Below are 14,512 nucleotides of genomic sequence, written 5' to 3' on the forward strand. Positions count from 1 at the left end.
TATCAGGCTAGAGCTTGGATTGATTCAGAGTTACCGGAAGCGCCTAGGTAAAAGGGGAAGCGTGCTTCCCCGAAGCGCGCTTCGGAAGCGCGAAACGTCGTGCTTCCAAAGCGTGAGGGGAAGCGTCCCCCTTTTTTGGGAAGCACACTTCCTTTTTATGGAAAGCGCGCTTCCCCACGCTTCCCCCACGTTTCCCCCACGCTTCCCCTCGCTTCCCCTTTTTTCATTTTTTTTTGCTTCCCCCTCGCTTCCGATTCACTTCCTAGGTCACTTCCGAGACGGTTCGGAATTTTCTTCTAAGTGGTCTCACGCTTCCCCGCTTCCTAAATTTTTGAAAGTGCCTCGCTTCCCGCTCCCGCTTCCTCGACTGATAACTCTAGACCAATTCGCATTGAACTATCACAAAAGGATCCAGGGGACTGGATGAGCAACCATCTCTGGAAAAGGGAGAGTTAAAGCCATGGGTTCAAACAATGTGAGGACTAGTTCTTAGCAGATGAATCAGTTCTAATAATGGTACTTTCATGGGTTGGAGAAAAGTTGTTTGAAATCAAACTATTTACTCGTTCACCTCCCTGACCCACAATAAGAAAGGGGTGTGGAGGAAGGAAGTTAGGATTTGAAAACCCACCTTCCTCCACCATACATGTTGGTCTGCAGCTGGAGATGCCACTGCTAGTGACCAAGGGCACCACCAGTCTGATTCGGCTGATGCAAGCTCATATAGGAATTATGGTAGGATCTAGTATCTACTGTACACTAATCTATAATTAAACTCAACTGCTATTGAAATTAAAAGAAATAACAGGAAAACAAGGAAAAAACTGTTAAAATATATGTACTCACATATATATACTTATAAGTATATATATGTGAAATACCTGATAGGGGTATTTTAGTCATTTCACATAGTTGTTTTAGAAACAACTATTTTTATTAAATAGAATATTTTTCCCTATTTAATTTTTTATCTTTTCCTTTTAAATGTTTTTTCTATCAATGCATTGGGGATCCCACATGTAGTCGTTGGGGGCTCCAACGACCATATATGGGAGCCCCCAATGGCTCCCACTTGTTCTCCTTTTTTTGTATAAATAGAGGGTTACCCTCTCTTGTATAGCACGGCTTTTTGAGCTTTCATTCAATAAAGATTCTTATATTTTTTATGTGTTGCCTTCTTTGAAGGCTTATTGTGTTGTCCCCTTAGTGGACTATTTATATATTCCCCATTGTGGGTTTGTGCTTGTCCATTATTAGACTGTGTGAATGCATTAAGCATTCTTATTATACATTTCTGCATACTTTTTTACATGGTATCAGAGCTCGGTTATAATCAAGTTAGTCCTTCGGTGCATTGGGAAGCGTGAAATTCAAAAATTCAAAAAAACGGTGAAGTATTTGTTACCTTTTTCTTTCTCTATGATTTGGTGAAGTGTTTGTTATCTCTTATCTCCTCCTACTTGAAATTACTTGGCATGTATTCTTGCACTTTTCAAGTATTTAGCCCATGCATTACGCATGAGAAAAGCACTTGTTTTTTCTTTATCATTGTGTGTGTGTGTATATATATATATACATATATTTTGCATGATTAAAATAAAAACGAAATGTATGTTTTTTGAAAATTCTAAAATAGTATTTTAACCATCATTGAACTTGTTTTAAGGAAACTAGATATATGTATCATGTTTGAATCTTGAAGCCTTTTTTAAAATAACTCTAATATATATATATATATATATATATAAAATCATGAATTATTAATTCTAGATGTTTCATCAATCATTGTCTTATCTTAACGATTTGATAATGATGTCTTATTTTATAAAATATAAACTTGTATTTCACATATATATATATATGATAATCGTCAAATACAATTTATATTTCATCCTTGATAGACATGTGTGTTCATGTTTAAAACTTTTTGACTCATTACATGCTTAAAATGTAAAATTTTATATAAATCCTATCACTTGCATTTATTTGGTTGTAAACATGTCTTTTGTATAAGATATGTGGCCTTAATTATTGCATGAGTTTTTTTTCCTCTACGAGAATATATGCACATCCATAAAATGATATGTGGCCTTAATTATTTCTATATTTCTTTTATTTGACTCTCTTTAATGATATTAATTGTCTCATAATCATGTTGTGAGCAAAATCTAAATAGTATTTTTTGATATCATTTACATTATTTTTAGAATCATTGGATTCCTTGCATATGATATGCCTTATTGCATTTATCTCTTGATTGATGTACTCATGAACTCTTTTTGAAGAATTGCTTATAATAAGCATGATTCTTATTAAAACTTACTTTTTTGTGTGGGTTCATCCCACTTTAATGAGATATATTTTTCTCTCTTGGTGTGTGCACTCTTTTGAGTATTTAGGTTCTTGTGAGTGTGTTGAATGAATCTTTGTGTTCATTGAGAAAGATCTCTTTTGAGCTTCTTTTTGAAGTTCCGTTTGGGGTTCTTAAAAATTGATTAGTTGTGAAGTTTTATCCCACTTGAATGAAATCCATTCCTCTTTTATATTTTGCTTTCTCTTTATTGTTCTTATGTGTAAACCCTAGTGGTTCGTGTGAGAAAGCTTTGTGTGTGAACCTATAGGGTTCTTGTGAGAGATCATTTGTGAAGAATCTTTTTGTTTGTAAGTTCTATCTTCTTAGATTGCCAAAATTATCATAGGAAAATTTTTGGAACTTTATATGTTCCAATCGGTTCCTTTTATAAACTAGTTCAAGTTAGTTGTTTATAACTTGCTTATATTAACAATACTTATAATTACATGAGCATATAAGTCCAAGTTTTTTCATCTACCATTTTTTGATTTGAAACCATGTTTTTTCAAATTGGTATTTTGCTTGGAAAATAACTTCCATAAATATTTGTTGCCTTCTTATGGCATTAGTATAGCCCATCACAAACTTTATATAATGCATCAATCTTCTTAGCCTTGTTATTATTGAGTCAAAGATGTTTGTTGAGGTGAATTATGTGCACCTCGTGTTATGTCATTTTAGATTGTCAACTTGTAGTTTGACTCTAAATGACATGTTATGTGATCTCTGATTATGAGTGTGTAGCATCACTCGTTTGTTCTTTGGTCATTGACTTTATTATGGATGCTCTTAATTATGTGTACTTGTGATGGATGTCTAACTTTTTGAAACCATAGTGTTTCTAGATATATTGAAAAATTGATATTTATTTTTAATTCTATTTTCATTACAAGCTTTCTTGCCTCAAGTGTTTTCTCCTTTTATACCTCTTATTTAAGTGTCATCATATGTAGACAAGAAATGTTGTTCACACATTCGTGTGTGTTTTTAGACCATTGTTGGCTTTGTGCTTTTGTTCTGGTAGTTGATACACTTGTTTTAAGTGTCATTATATGTAGACAATAGATGTTTAGTCACACCTTCGTATGTGGTTTTAGCCCATGGTTGGCTTTGTACTCTTGTTCTAATTGCTAAATATACTTGATTTTGAGTGTCATTATATGTAGACAATGATCTATACCTAGGTTCAAAGGAATCATAGAAGGGGCTTTTGAAATTCTTACCGATTTTGTAATACTAGTAGAGTCTACATCTTGATTTTGAGAATATCTTTCTAAAGCATACAGTGGGTGATCTTTGATATGTCGAGTATAGGCTTGTATGTTATTATGAGATAGGTCATCATTTACATTCTCACTTACATCATGAGTGTCTTCGTTTTCACTCTCATGCTTATTATGAATGTTTTCACACCTTTCATGTTCGTTGACAAGATAAAAAAAAAGAATAATCATAGTTCTCTTGGATTTTTCATTTGCTAAAACCATTTTCATTTTCAAGAAAAGTAACATTTCGTGAAACATATAAGTTGTTCCTTTCTATGTCATAACATCTTTATCCCTTTTGATTTTCGGCATAGCCTAAAAAGACACAAGGAATTGCTTTTGGAGAAAGTTTGTCATTCTTATGGGTAAGAACAACATTTTCATCAAAAGATCCCTAACCTTTTATAATCGGAAGATGTTCTAAACAATTTTTCAATAAGGGATATATTTTCAATATTTTTTGAAGGCATTCTATTTATCAAATAAACTACCATAAGAACGGCTTCGACCCAAAACACTTTTGAAACATTTATTGATACAAGAAATGTTCTAGTGGTCTCAACAATATGGGCAAGATTTTTGATGAATAATCCCATTTAGATCAAGAAAATTTTTGAATTCTTTTGATACAAATTCTCCCCCGGAATCGGATCTAAAAATTTGAATGTTGGTTTTGAATTAAGTCTTTGCATAGTAATGAAATTTTTTAAAGCAATCAAATGCTTTTGATTTTTGCTTAAGAAAAAAAATCGAAGAATGTCTACTATAGTCATCGTCAAACACAACATAGTACGATACCCCACCTTTGGATATAACTGGAGTTGGTCCCCATACATCCGAATGTACTAACTCAAATGGATTTTTAGATATAAAGTGTCTTGGCCCAGAGAGTAAAGCCTTCATTTTGCCAAGAATGCAATCTTCACAAACCAAATATTTTTCTTTATAACTAGTAAGAAATGAAAACAAATGTAATTTGGACACACTAGGATGTCCTAGTTTTTTATCAATTTTCTATATCTTTCTGTTCCACAAAATTACAAAAAGATTGTTTTGTTTCGTTGAAGTCGGCTAGGGTTTCAAGTAAAACAGAAAAGAAAGAGAGAGAGAAGGAATCGTTAATTCTCATTAGGTCTAATCTCACTTAAATAGGGAGATTAGACAGGAATGTATTATTTATAATAATACCCTTTGCTACAATAAAATATACGAGCTAGCCCCTATATACAATGGTTGCTTCTCAACACTCCCCCTCAAGCTGGAGCATATATATCAATAATGCTCCGCTTGTCACAACATTTTGAAAAATTAGAACTAGCTAGGGGTTTAGTGAAGACATCAGCAATTTGGTTCTCTGAAGATATGTGCTTGGTACAAATGTACCCAGTCTTTACCAGGTTACGTACATAGTGACAATCCACCTCAATATGCTTTATCCTTTCATGAAACATTGGGTTATTGGCAATATAAGTAGCAGCTCTATTATCATGTATCATCACCATAGGTAATGAAACTTTCACTTGAAGATCAATCAACACAGATTTAATCCACATCATCTCTGCAGCAGTTTGAGCCATAGCCCGATACTCTGACTCAGTGCTCGACCTGGCAACAACAGTTTGTTTCTTACTTCTCCAAGTAATCATATTCCCTCCAACAAACACACAGAATTCAGTTGTCGACTTTCTATCAACAACCGACCCTGCATAATGTGCATCTGAATAGGCAGTAACATCTAAAGAAAGGTTTTGTTTAAACCATAGTCCTTTACCAGGGGAGAAATTTAGATATTTGAGAATCATTATTGCAACCTTCCAGTGAGCCTTTGTAGGTTTGTCCATAAACTGACTTATCTTGCTCACGGCTAAAGATATGTCAGGTCTGGTCACAGTCATATATAATAGCTTGCCAACCAAGGAGCGATAACGGCTACTGTCCACATACTCTGATTTTTCATCAAACAGATGAGACATAGGATCCATAGGTATCCTTGCAGGTTTGGCCCCTAACATCCCTGTCTCTTTCAGCAGGTCAAAGACATATTTCCGTTGTGACAAAACCAATCCTTCTTTACTCCTAGCAACCTCTATGCCTAAGAAATATCTGAGTGGTCCCAGATCCTTAGTCACAAAGTATTTCTGAAGATGTGACTTTGTCTCAGATGTCTCTTTCACTCCTTCATGTGGCTATAATGTCATCAACATATACATCATAACCACAATCCCTGCACAAGTCTTTTTAATAAAAAGAGAGTGTTGATTGGGCAAACCCAAATGCTGACATGGCCTCAGCCAGCTTGGAGAACCACGCACGGGACTCTGTTTGAGACCATAGATTGCCTTGTTCAACTTGCATACCTTCTGACACTCCCCCTGAACTTCAAACCCCAGAAGTTGTTGCATGTAAATTGTCTTCTCCAAGTCTCTATACAGAAAAGCATTTTTCACATCACGCTGACATAGAGACCAAACATGGTTCACTGCAACTGACAAAACAAGACGAATAGTCCCAAGTCAAGCAACAACAGAGAATGTTTCAAAGAAGTCCACTCTATAGGTTTGAGTATAGCCTTTGGCAACCAGGCGGGCTTTAAACCTTTCAATCTATCCATATGAGTTATACTTAATAGTATAGACCCATTTACAACCAACAATATCAGCCTCATGCAGAGGATCAACTAAGTCCCATGTTCCCCTAGAAAGGGGTGCATCCATTTCATCCTGCATGGCCTTCGCCCATTTGGGGTCTGGAAGAGCTTGATGATGATTGAGAGGAACTTGAAAAGAAGACGCTATTGGATCTTGGATCCAAGTCGGGTTTGGGTAGTACCAAACCCAACTTGTATATTGGACCTTTTCCAGTAATGTTGTATTTGTCCTTTTCATTAGAGGGTATTTTCGTACCCTAAAATTGTATTAGTAATGTATTTATAAGCTAATACTATGAAAAACACGTTGTGTGGTTCTGGCGTGAAACTGCAGTCTCTTCTCTTCCATATTACTCTTCTTTCTTCTTCTTGTACAGGTGAGCGTGGAGGCCATCACGTTTTAACAGGGTATCAAGAGCAAAGTTGAAACTTGGCCTGAGATCGTTTTCAGAAAGAACGACCAAGGAGATGATTTGAATCTTCAAATCTCAAGAAGACTCGTCCCTCTTCAAATCTTGTTCTCTGCATCCTCTCCCTCTCTTCAGTTTTTCAGTCTAGTAAGGTCTATTCCCCTGTCTCCTTCCTTCAAGATCGGGTTTTTGCACCTTCCTTCTTCCTTCCTATTTTACCGACTGGTAAGGGCGTCAACGCCTCTCTGCTTTACCGACTAGTAAGGGCGTCAACACCCTATCAGAGAAAATTCGTTCGTTTCTCTTCAAATCTGATAAGAACGTCAAACCCCATTTGTTTCTTCTCTCTCAAATCTATTGTTTTTCTTCCTTCTAAAGTTTAGAATCGGTTGACGCTAATCCAAAGTTCCTTTTTTTTTACTAACCGAAAGGGATTCTCATTTTTTATTTTCTCGACCTGAACAGACGTCGATTTCCTCTTTGTTGTTACCTGAATAATCGATTTCCTTCTAAAGTTTAAAACCTCTTTGTTTTTTATTCTCTCGACGTGGACCGACGTCGATCTGGAATTAGTTTTACGTCGAATCATTTTTTGATCTGACTCTCTCTTAATACTTTCTGATGAAACTCGAATATAATTTTTCTGTCACAATCTCCTAAAAAAAGGATGGAGAAATGGGAAAATATTCGGCGAAGGCCTAATGATGCTCCAGTTAGAAGGATGGAGAAATGGGAAAATATATTAGTTAAAAGAGGTTGGGGTAGGCCTAGGAAGACATGGATGGAGGTGATAGGAAAGGATATGAATGCTTTGAACCTCACTGAGGACATGTCATTGGATAGAAATGATTGGAGGAGAAGGATTCATGTGGAAGACCCAAAATGATTTTCTTTTTTTGGTTCATATCGCTGACCCCAATTGTTTTGGGATGAAGGCGTAGTTGTTATTGTTGTTGTTATTGTAATCTCCTAAAAAAAATGGCAGAATATTCAAGTGGCTGATTTCTTTGTTTGGTCCCAAAAAAAAAAAACTTCGTTTGGTCTAGAAAATTCCTTTCTTTTTCATTTGAATGGATTCATCTTCCTCCCATTCAGGCCTTTCTTCAAATTTTCTTAGTCAATTGGTCTCCGAAAAGCTAAATAATTCTAACTTCTTGACCTGGAAAAGGCAAATCGTTCCCTTTATAAGGAGCCAAGATCTCTCTGGTCATCTGGATGGGTCGATCTCAACCTCTCCAGAGTTCATTTCGCAAGAAAAGGAGGATGATAAAGGGGCGCTATCTACTGTTCTTGTCAGAAATCCAGACTATGTTGCTTGGATGAAAAGAGATCAAGCATTAGTGGCATACATCACCTCTACACTCTGATGCAGTGGAGATGTTGGCAGCGTGACACCAGTCGACTGATGGTAATGAGCGAACTTTTAAGGTCGAACGATGCCCAGAAATGGAGAGGAATACCCACTGGAAATGAGTGGGCCTGTTTTCTTTTATTTGCAATAATGGATTCAATAAACAAAAGACAGTAGGCTGAATGATAAAGTTACGTAAACAAATGCAATAAGGAATAAAACAATAGGTAAAGGCAAAGAAAAGGAAACTGTTGAACAATAAGGTTGCTGCCAGAGAAATCTGTAATTTGTCCCCCACGAAACCCTAGGAGAGGGTTTTTTAAAGACTGTTGCTGGACCCGGGTTGCAAGTCCAACCTTGGACCCAAATCGCAATCCGGGTCGGCTTCAATCGGCTGTTGGCTCTGTGATGTTCGAATTGGACCACGCCCGGAGTAGGTGCGCAAGGGTACATCCCTGCGTCGTGGCTCCGTACCTGCAATGGGATCGGACACGTGGGTCCGGTCGTCTGCCCTTTGTGGTGGATCGGGTGGCACGATGGATCCAATCGGGTCTTGCCCTGCATCATTCTCCCCTGGTTGGGAAGAAGTCGGCTCTGACGACTTGTCCCCACAGTAAGCATATAGATCAGACACGTTGAAAATAGGCGAAATATGCCAATCGTCGGGCAGCTCAAGGAGGTAAGCATTCAAACCCAATAGTCGTAGGACCTTAAAAGGTCCATACTTAGGACTCAACTTGCCATAAGTGCCTACGGGAAAACGCTCGGGACGCAAGTAAACCCAAACTAACTGACCGACTTGAAACTGGACATCGCGGCGACTTTGATCTACGAAAGCTTTGTAGGCCTCGTAGCTTTCAACAAGTTTGGCTCAGACCTGTCTGTGGATATCACACATATATTCTATGGCATCAAATACCTCTGGGGCCAGGTCTGGGATATCGGACGCAGGGGCTAGGTCAACAACATGGGTGGGTGACCGACCATAAACCACTTGGAACGGGGATTTTCCTGTCGACCGGTTAATGGAATTGTTATATGCGAATTCGGCTTTAGGCAATACGAAGTCCCAAGTTTTGACATTCTCCCCCACTAGACTCCGTAACAGGTTTCCTAAGGTGCAGTTGACAACTTCGGTTTGGCCATCTATTTGAGGGTGATATGCACTACTGAACTGAAGCTTGGTCTTCAATAAAACCCACAGTGATTTCCAAAAATGGCTCATAAAGTGCGTGTCACGATCGGAGGTGATCGTGCGGGGTAACCCATGGAAACGGGCGACGTCCTTGAAGTAGTAGGAAGCTACTAATGAGGCGTCAGTGGTTCGTTTACACGGGACGAAAATAGTCATTTTGGAGAACCGGTCAACAATGACTAGAATGGAATCAAAACGACGTGGAGTTCTGGGAAGGCCCACGATAAAGTCCATGGATACGTGCTCCCACGGTCGCTCAGGGATGGGTAACGGAGTATACAGACACTATTTTGACGATGACCCTTAGACATTTGACACACATGACAACCTTGAACGAACTTGACAACGTCTTTGCGCATTTTGGGCCAAAAGTATCGTTCATCTAACAGAGCGAACGTCTTATCATGTCCAAAATGCCCAGCTAACCCTCCCTCATGTAACTCGGAAACCAACTGAAGCCTTAGGGAAAAATTAGGCACACATAACTTGTTCACACGAAAAAGATAACCATTATGAATACTAAAACAACGGTTGATGGTGCAATCTGAGGAAATACACCCTTCCCAGACTTGCTGGAAATCAGGGTCTATCGGGTATAACTCCTTGCATTGTTCGAACCCAATAACCTGCACTGACATAGTCATCAGAAGGCTGTTTTTCCTACTAAGAGCGTCAGCCACCTTGTTCAGAGTACCCGATTGATGATGAATCGTGAAGGTGTACTCTTGCAGGAAGCTGACCCACTTGGCATGACGAGCACTTAGCTTCTTTTGACTATTCAGGTACTTCAATGCCTCATGATCCGTGTACAAGACAAACTCCTTATAAATGAGATAATGCCTCCAATGACGAAGGGCTTGTATCATGGCATAGAACTCCACATCATAAATGGAAAAATGGCACCTGGTCTGAGTCAACTTCTCACTGAAGAAAGCAACAGGTCGGCGGTTCTGACTCAGGACGGCGCCAATTCCCACTTTAGAGGCATCACACTCAACCTCAAAGACTGCATTGAAATCAAGGAGAGATAAGATAGGAGCACTAGTCATCCTTTCTTTGATGATCGTAAAAGTTTTTCCAGCAGCAGGCGTCCAATGGAAACTAGTACCCTTTAGGCACTCTGTGATAGGGGCCATGAGGGTGCTAAAGTTTCTCACGAAACGTCGGTAAAAAGTAGCTAACCCGTGAAAACTACGGATCTCTCATATAGTCTTTGGGGTAGGCCAATCGACAATCGCACAAACTTTTGCGGGATCTGCCTTAACTCCTTCTGATGACAATAAAACCTAAGAACACGACACTAGACGTCATAAACTCACACTTTTTCGCATTGACATACAGGTTCTCTCTCCTCAAAATTTCTAAGACCTGACGCAGGTGACTCAAGTGATCGGACAAAGACGAACTATAAATCAAAATATCATCAAAATAGACAACGACAAACTTCCCTATACACGGACGCAACACTTGGGTCATCATGTTCATGAAAGTACTTGGGGCATTGGATAACCCAAACGGCATGACTAACCACTCATACAGCCCATCACGTGTCTTGAATGTCGTTTTCCATTCATCCCCCTCCCGTATACGAATCTGGTCATACCCGCTTTTTAGATCGATTTTGGAGAAAATGGAAGCACCAGATAACATATCAAACATATCATCCAGACGGAGAATGGAAAAACGGTATTTGACCGTGATGTGATTGATCGCACGACTATCAACACACATACGCATGGACCCATCTTTCTTAGTAGTGAGCAGGGCGGGTACTGCATAAGGGCTAATGCTCTCGCGAATAAACCCCTTTTTCAGTAACTCCTGAACCTGTCTCAATAACTCGGCATGCTCAGAAGGGTTGATGCGATAGGCGGGGAGGTTGGGGAGACTCGATCCCTGCACAAAATCAATGGCGTGTTGGACTACCCTCGTCGAAGGTAATCCATCAGGCAGGTCATCTGGCATAATGTCGCGAAACTCCTCTATAAGAGGGGCAACGTCCGCAGGAATGGTCTCAAACGAGCTCATCAACGGCTTTGCCACCAGGGCATAACAATAGCCATCTTCCTGACAATGGTCCAAGAAAGGCCGGTACGAGAGGCCCGCGAGCCTGGGAACCCGCTCAGGCTTATCCACGTTGGGAAAACCGGTCTCCTTGATAGGGAAAAGGACAATCTTATGACCCTTAAAAAGGAAAGACTATGTGTTCTTGCGCCCATCGTGAATGGTTTTGCGATCAAACTGCCAAGGACGACCCAAAAGAATATGACACGCACTCATGGGGGCTGCATCACACCATACCTCGTCGTGGTAATGCTCCCCTATAGAAAATCGAACTAAACAACGCTGAGTGATGGGAACTTCGTTCCCTTTCTTGAACCACGCCATCTTGTATGGTTGGGACAATTTCTCGGTGTTCAGGTTCAAGGTAGAAACAACGCCCTCGGACACCATATTCTCACAAGCACCGGTGTCGATAATAACGTCACACTCGTAACCCTCACAGTTGCACCTAGTTCTAAAAATGTTGTTCCGCAACCATTTCGCAGGGGTTGACTCGCGGGGTGCAGTCAGAACATGACGGATGGACAATAAAATTTCGACGTTGCCGTCGAACTCTACGATTTCCCTCTCATCCTCATCCTCTACCAAAGATTCACTCTCACTTTCGGATGCTGACTCCACAATACCTTCAACAAGATGGGTGTTCTTGCTCACGGTGGGACACTTAGATGCAACATGTCCTAACTCCTGACACCTAAAACAACGAATGGTCGACTCACTAGGTTTGGCTTTAGACCGGTATAGAAGGCTGGTCCTGACTGGTCAGGTTTGTTAGGGTTTGCTCTAGGCTTTCAGTCCTCCTTTCTAGGGGAGCTTGCTCCCCCTGGTTGGGAAACTCGACTTAGATCGACTAGATGGTTCACTACGGGAGGTCCTATATTCATGCCTCCTTTTCAGCTTTTCCTCGACATTCATGACATAATTGCTTGCCTGATCTAATGTCTCGACAGTGATACAACTAAAATCATTAGAGATAGCAGGACGGAGACCAAAAATGTACCTCGTGACCTGCTGGCGGGCGGTTTCCTCGATCTGCACATGCAGGGAAAGACGATGGAACTCCGCAGTGTATTCTGCCACAGTGCGGGTGCCTTGACGCATGGTTAGGTACTCCTTGTAGGCTCTCTCAGCGTGATCTGAAGGCACGAATTTTGACTGCATCAGTCTCTGCACCTCCTCCCACGACTGTATGCGCTCGAGTCCCTGCCGCTCTCTCGACCGCTGCAACTCCACCCACCATGTCTGTGCTAAGCCTCTCAACCGAGTAGACGCTAGGAAGACACGACGGTGCTCAGCGATTGTGTGGTAGTCGAAAAAGAACTGCACAGCATAAGACCAATCGAAGAACTGCTCTGCATCGAACCGCCCCGCAAACTCCGGAAGATCCAGCTTCACCCCATAAGTGGAGGGGTGCTTCGGTGCTCTCTGCTGACGAGCCTCCACCATTCCTGCAGGATACTCGTTCCAGAAAATGTCGTTGTCCCGTACTGCTTCGTCGCCCTCTGTGCGGTACTGCTCGCCTGGATGCTGTGAAACTCCACCGATGGGTGGTCGACGCTCAGGTCGGGCCGGTCCCTGTTGAATCTGCCGCGGCCTGGCTAGCCCGCGAGTGGGGGCCATTTGTGGCTGAGGTTGTTGCATCGAGATGTAAGGGGGTCCTACTAAAGGTGGACGGGTTTGTTGGATCTCGGGCTCTACGTGGGTAGGAACGGGGTAAAACGGGTTTGGGTTATGACAAGGGTGGCCTGGGTTTGGATCGGTAATGGATTAATGGGTTGGTTTGGGTTTGGGTTCGGGTATCTAGTTGGGTTGGTATAGGACTGAGATGATTCGCCCAACTGGATATAGATCGGGCCTAATCCTAAACTATTCGTCGGACCCAGATTTGGATAGGTTGGATCGGGAATTGAGCTGTGGGGGTAAGAGAAGTGGTTTGAACTCAATCCACGATCCATACGATTATGGGTCTGGTTTTGACCCGGCTCAAAATCAAACTGGAGCTCCGCCCTGGTCCAATACAAGTTTGGGTCGGTATAGAATCCATTTTGGGGTTCAAAATTAACGGGTTGGGTTGGATTCGTAGGAAACTGCGAACCGAACCCAACTGGGTAGGCTGGATAGGAGGGTGTAAGACCCGAACCCGCTCCCGAGAACCCAAAGGGTGGTCCTCGATAACCGGGTCCGGACCCAATTAACATAGGGTTTTGACCGGACCCTAAGAGGTCAGGCCCAATCCAAGCAAAATCAGCCCCCGAACCTGCGGGTGGGTTGCGATATTACCCCCGCGCGCAGGTGCTGGGAAGGTTGACAGACCCTCCCCAGCCCGGGCTAAGTCTGGTGTGTCGGCTGCCTGACCAAGTGGCACGGCCGGGCCACGCGGGCCGTGCCCACCCTGCAGCCCCTGTTGCGTGGGTCGGTGCCAGGCAAGCGCACCCAAACTATGGTTGGGTTGCCCCGCTTCAGTCTAGTCCGGCATCATGCTCGGGTCACGCGTGTTGTGCCCGACCTACAACCCCTACTGCGTGGGTCGGTGCCAAGCAGGTGCACCCAAATTGCCACTGGGACCCCCCTCTTCCCCCAACCGAGTGCATCATCGGTGCCTCGGGGTGGGGCGACACGAGGTCGGCGTACCTGCGCAGCTCCCTCCATGCGTTTTCTGGTGGTGCGGCAGTCTGAACAGTTGGTTGGGCTGGATCGTCAGCCACCGCTTCAACGAGGACGACAATGTTGCCGCCCCTAATCGGATCCATTCGCTGTGTAGAAGGCGTAGGTGTCTTCGTCGGTGATTTGAACCTCGCAACCCTATTTTCGACCCCATCAAGTCATTGTGATATTCCGGCCACGTCCCGGCTGATACGCAACACGTTCTCTTGCATCTTCGTCATCATTTCCATCATCCGCAGCATCGGATTTGTGTTGCTGGCATCCTCCTGCTCAATCACCATCGTCGGATCGCCCCTCACCTCTGAAGCCATCTTGCGAACGAGGGGAAAGGCGCTGGCTCTGATACCACTCTGATGCAGTAGAGATGCTGGCAGCATGACACCAGTCGACTGATGGTAATGACCCAACTTTTAAGGTCGAACGATGCCTAGAAATGGAAAGGAATACCCACTGGAAATCAGTGGGCCTGTTTTCTTTTATTTACAATAATGGATTCAATAAACAAAAGACAGTAGGCTGAATGATAAAGTTACGTAAACAAATGCAATAAGGAATAAAACAAT

At 42.0% G+C, this 14,512-nt stretch overlaps 1 protein-coding gene across 2 annotated transcripts in view; it reads right to left on the bottom strand.

The window, feature by feature from the left end:
• The window catches only part of LOC149849201 (glutathione S-transferase 2-like), a 131,309-nt gene that overhangs the window by 13,239 nt on the left and 103,558 nt on the right, over positions 1-14,512 (bottom strand). The gene's annotated exons all lie outside the window — the stretch shown is intronic.

The sequence above is a fragment of the Nuphar pumila genome, chromosome 1, assembly GCF_984573655.1.
Source record: "Nuphar pumila chromosome 1, dmNupPumi1.hap1.1, whole genome shotgun sequence".
Taxonomy (NCBI): Eukaryota; Viridiplantae; Streptophyta; class Magnoliopsida; order Nymphaeales; family Nymphaeaceae; genus Nuphar; species Nuphar pumila.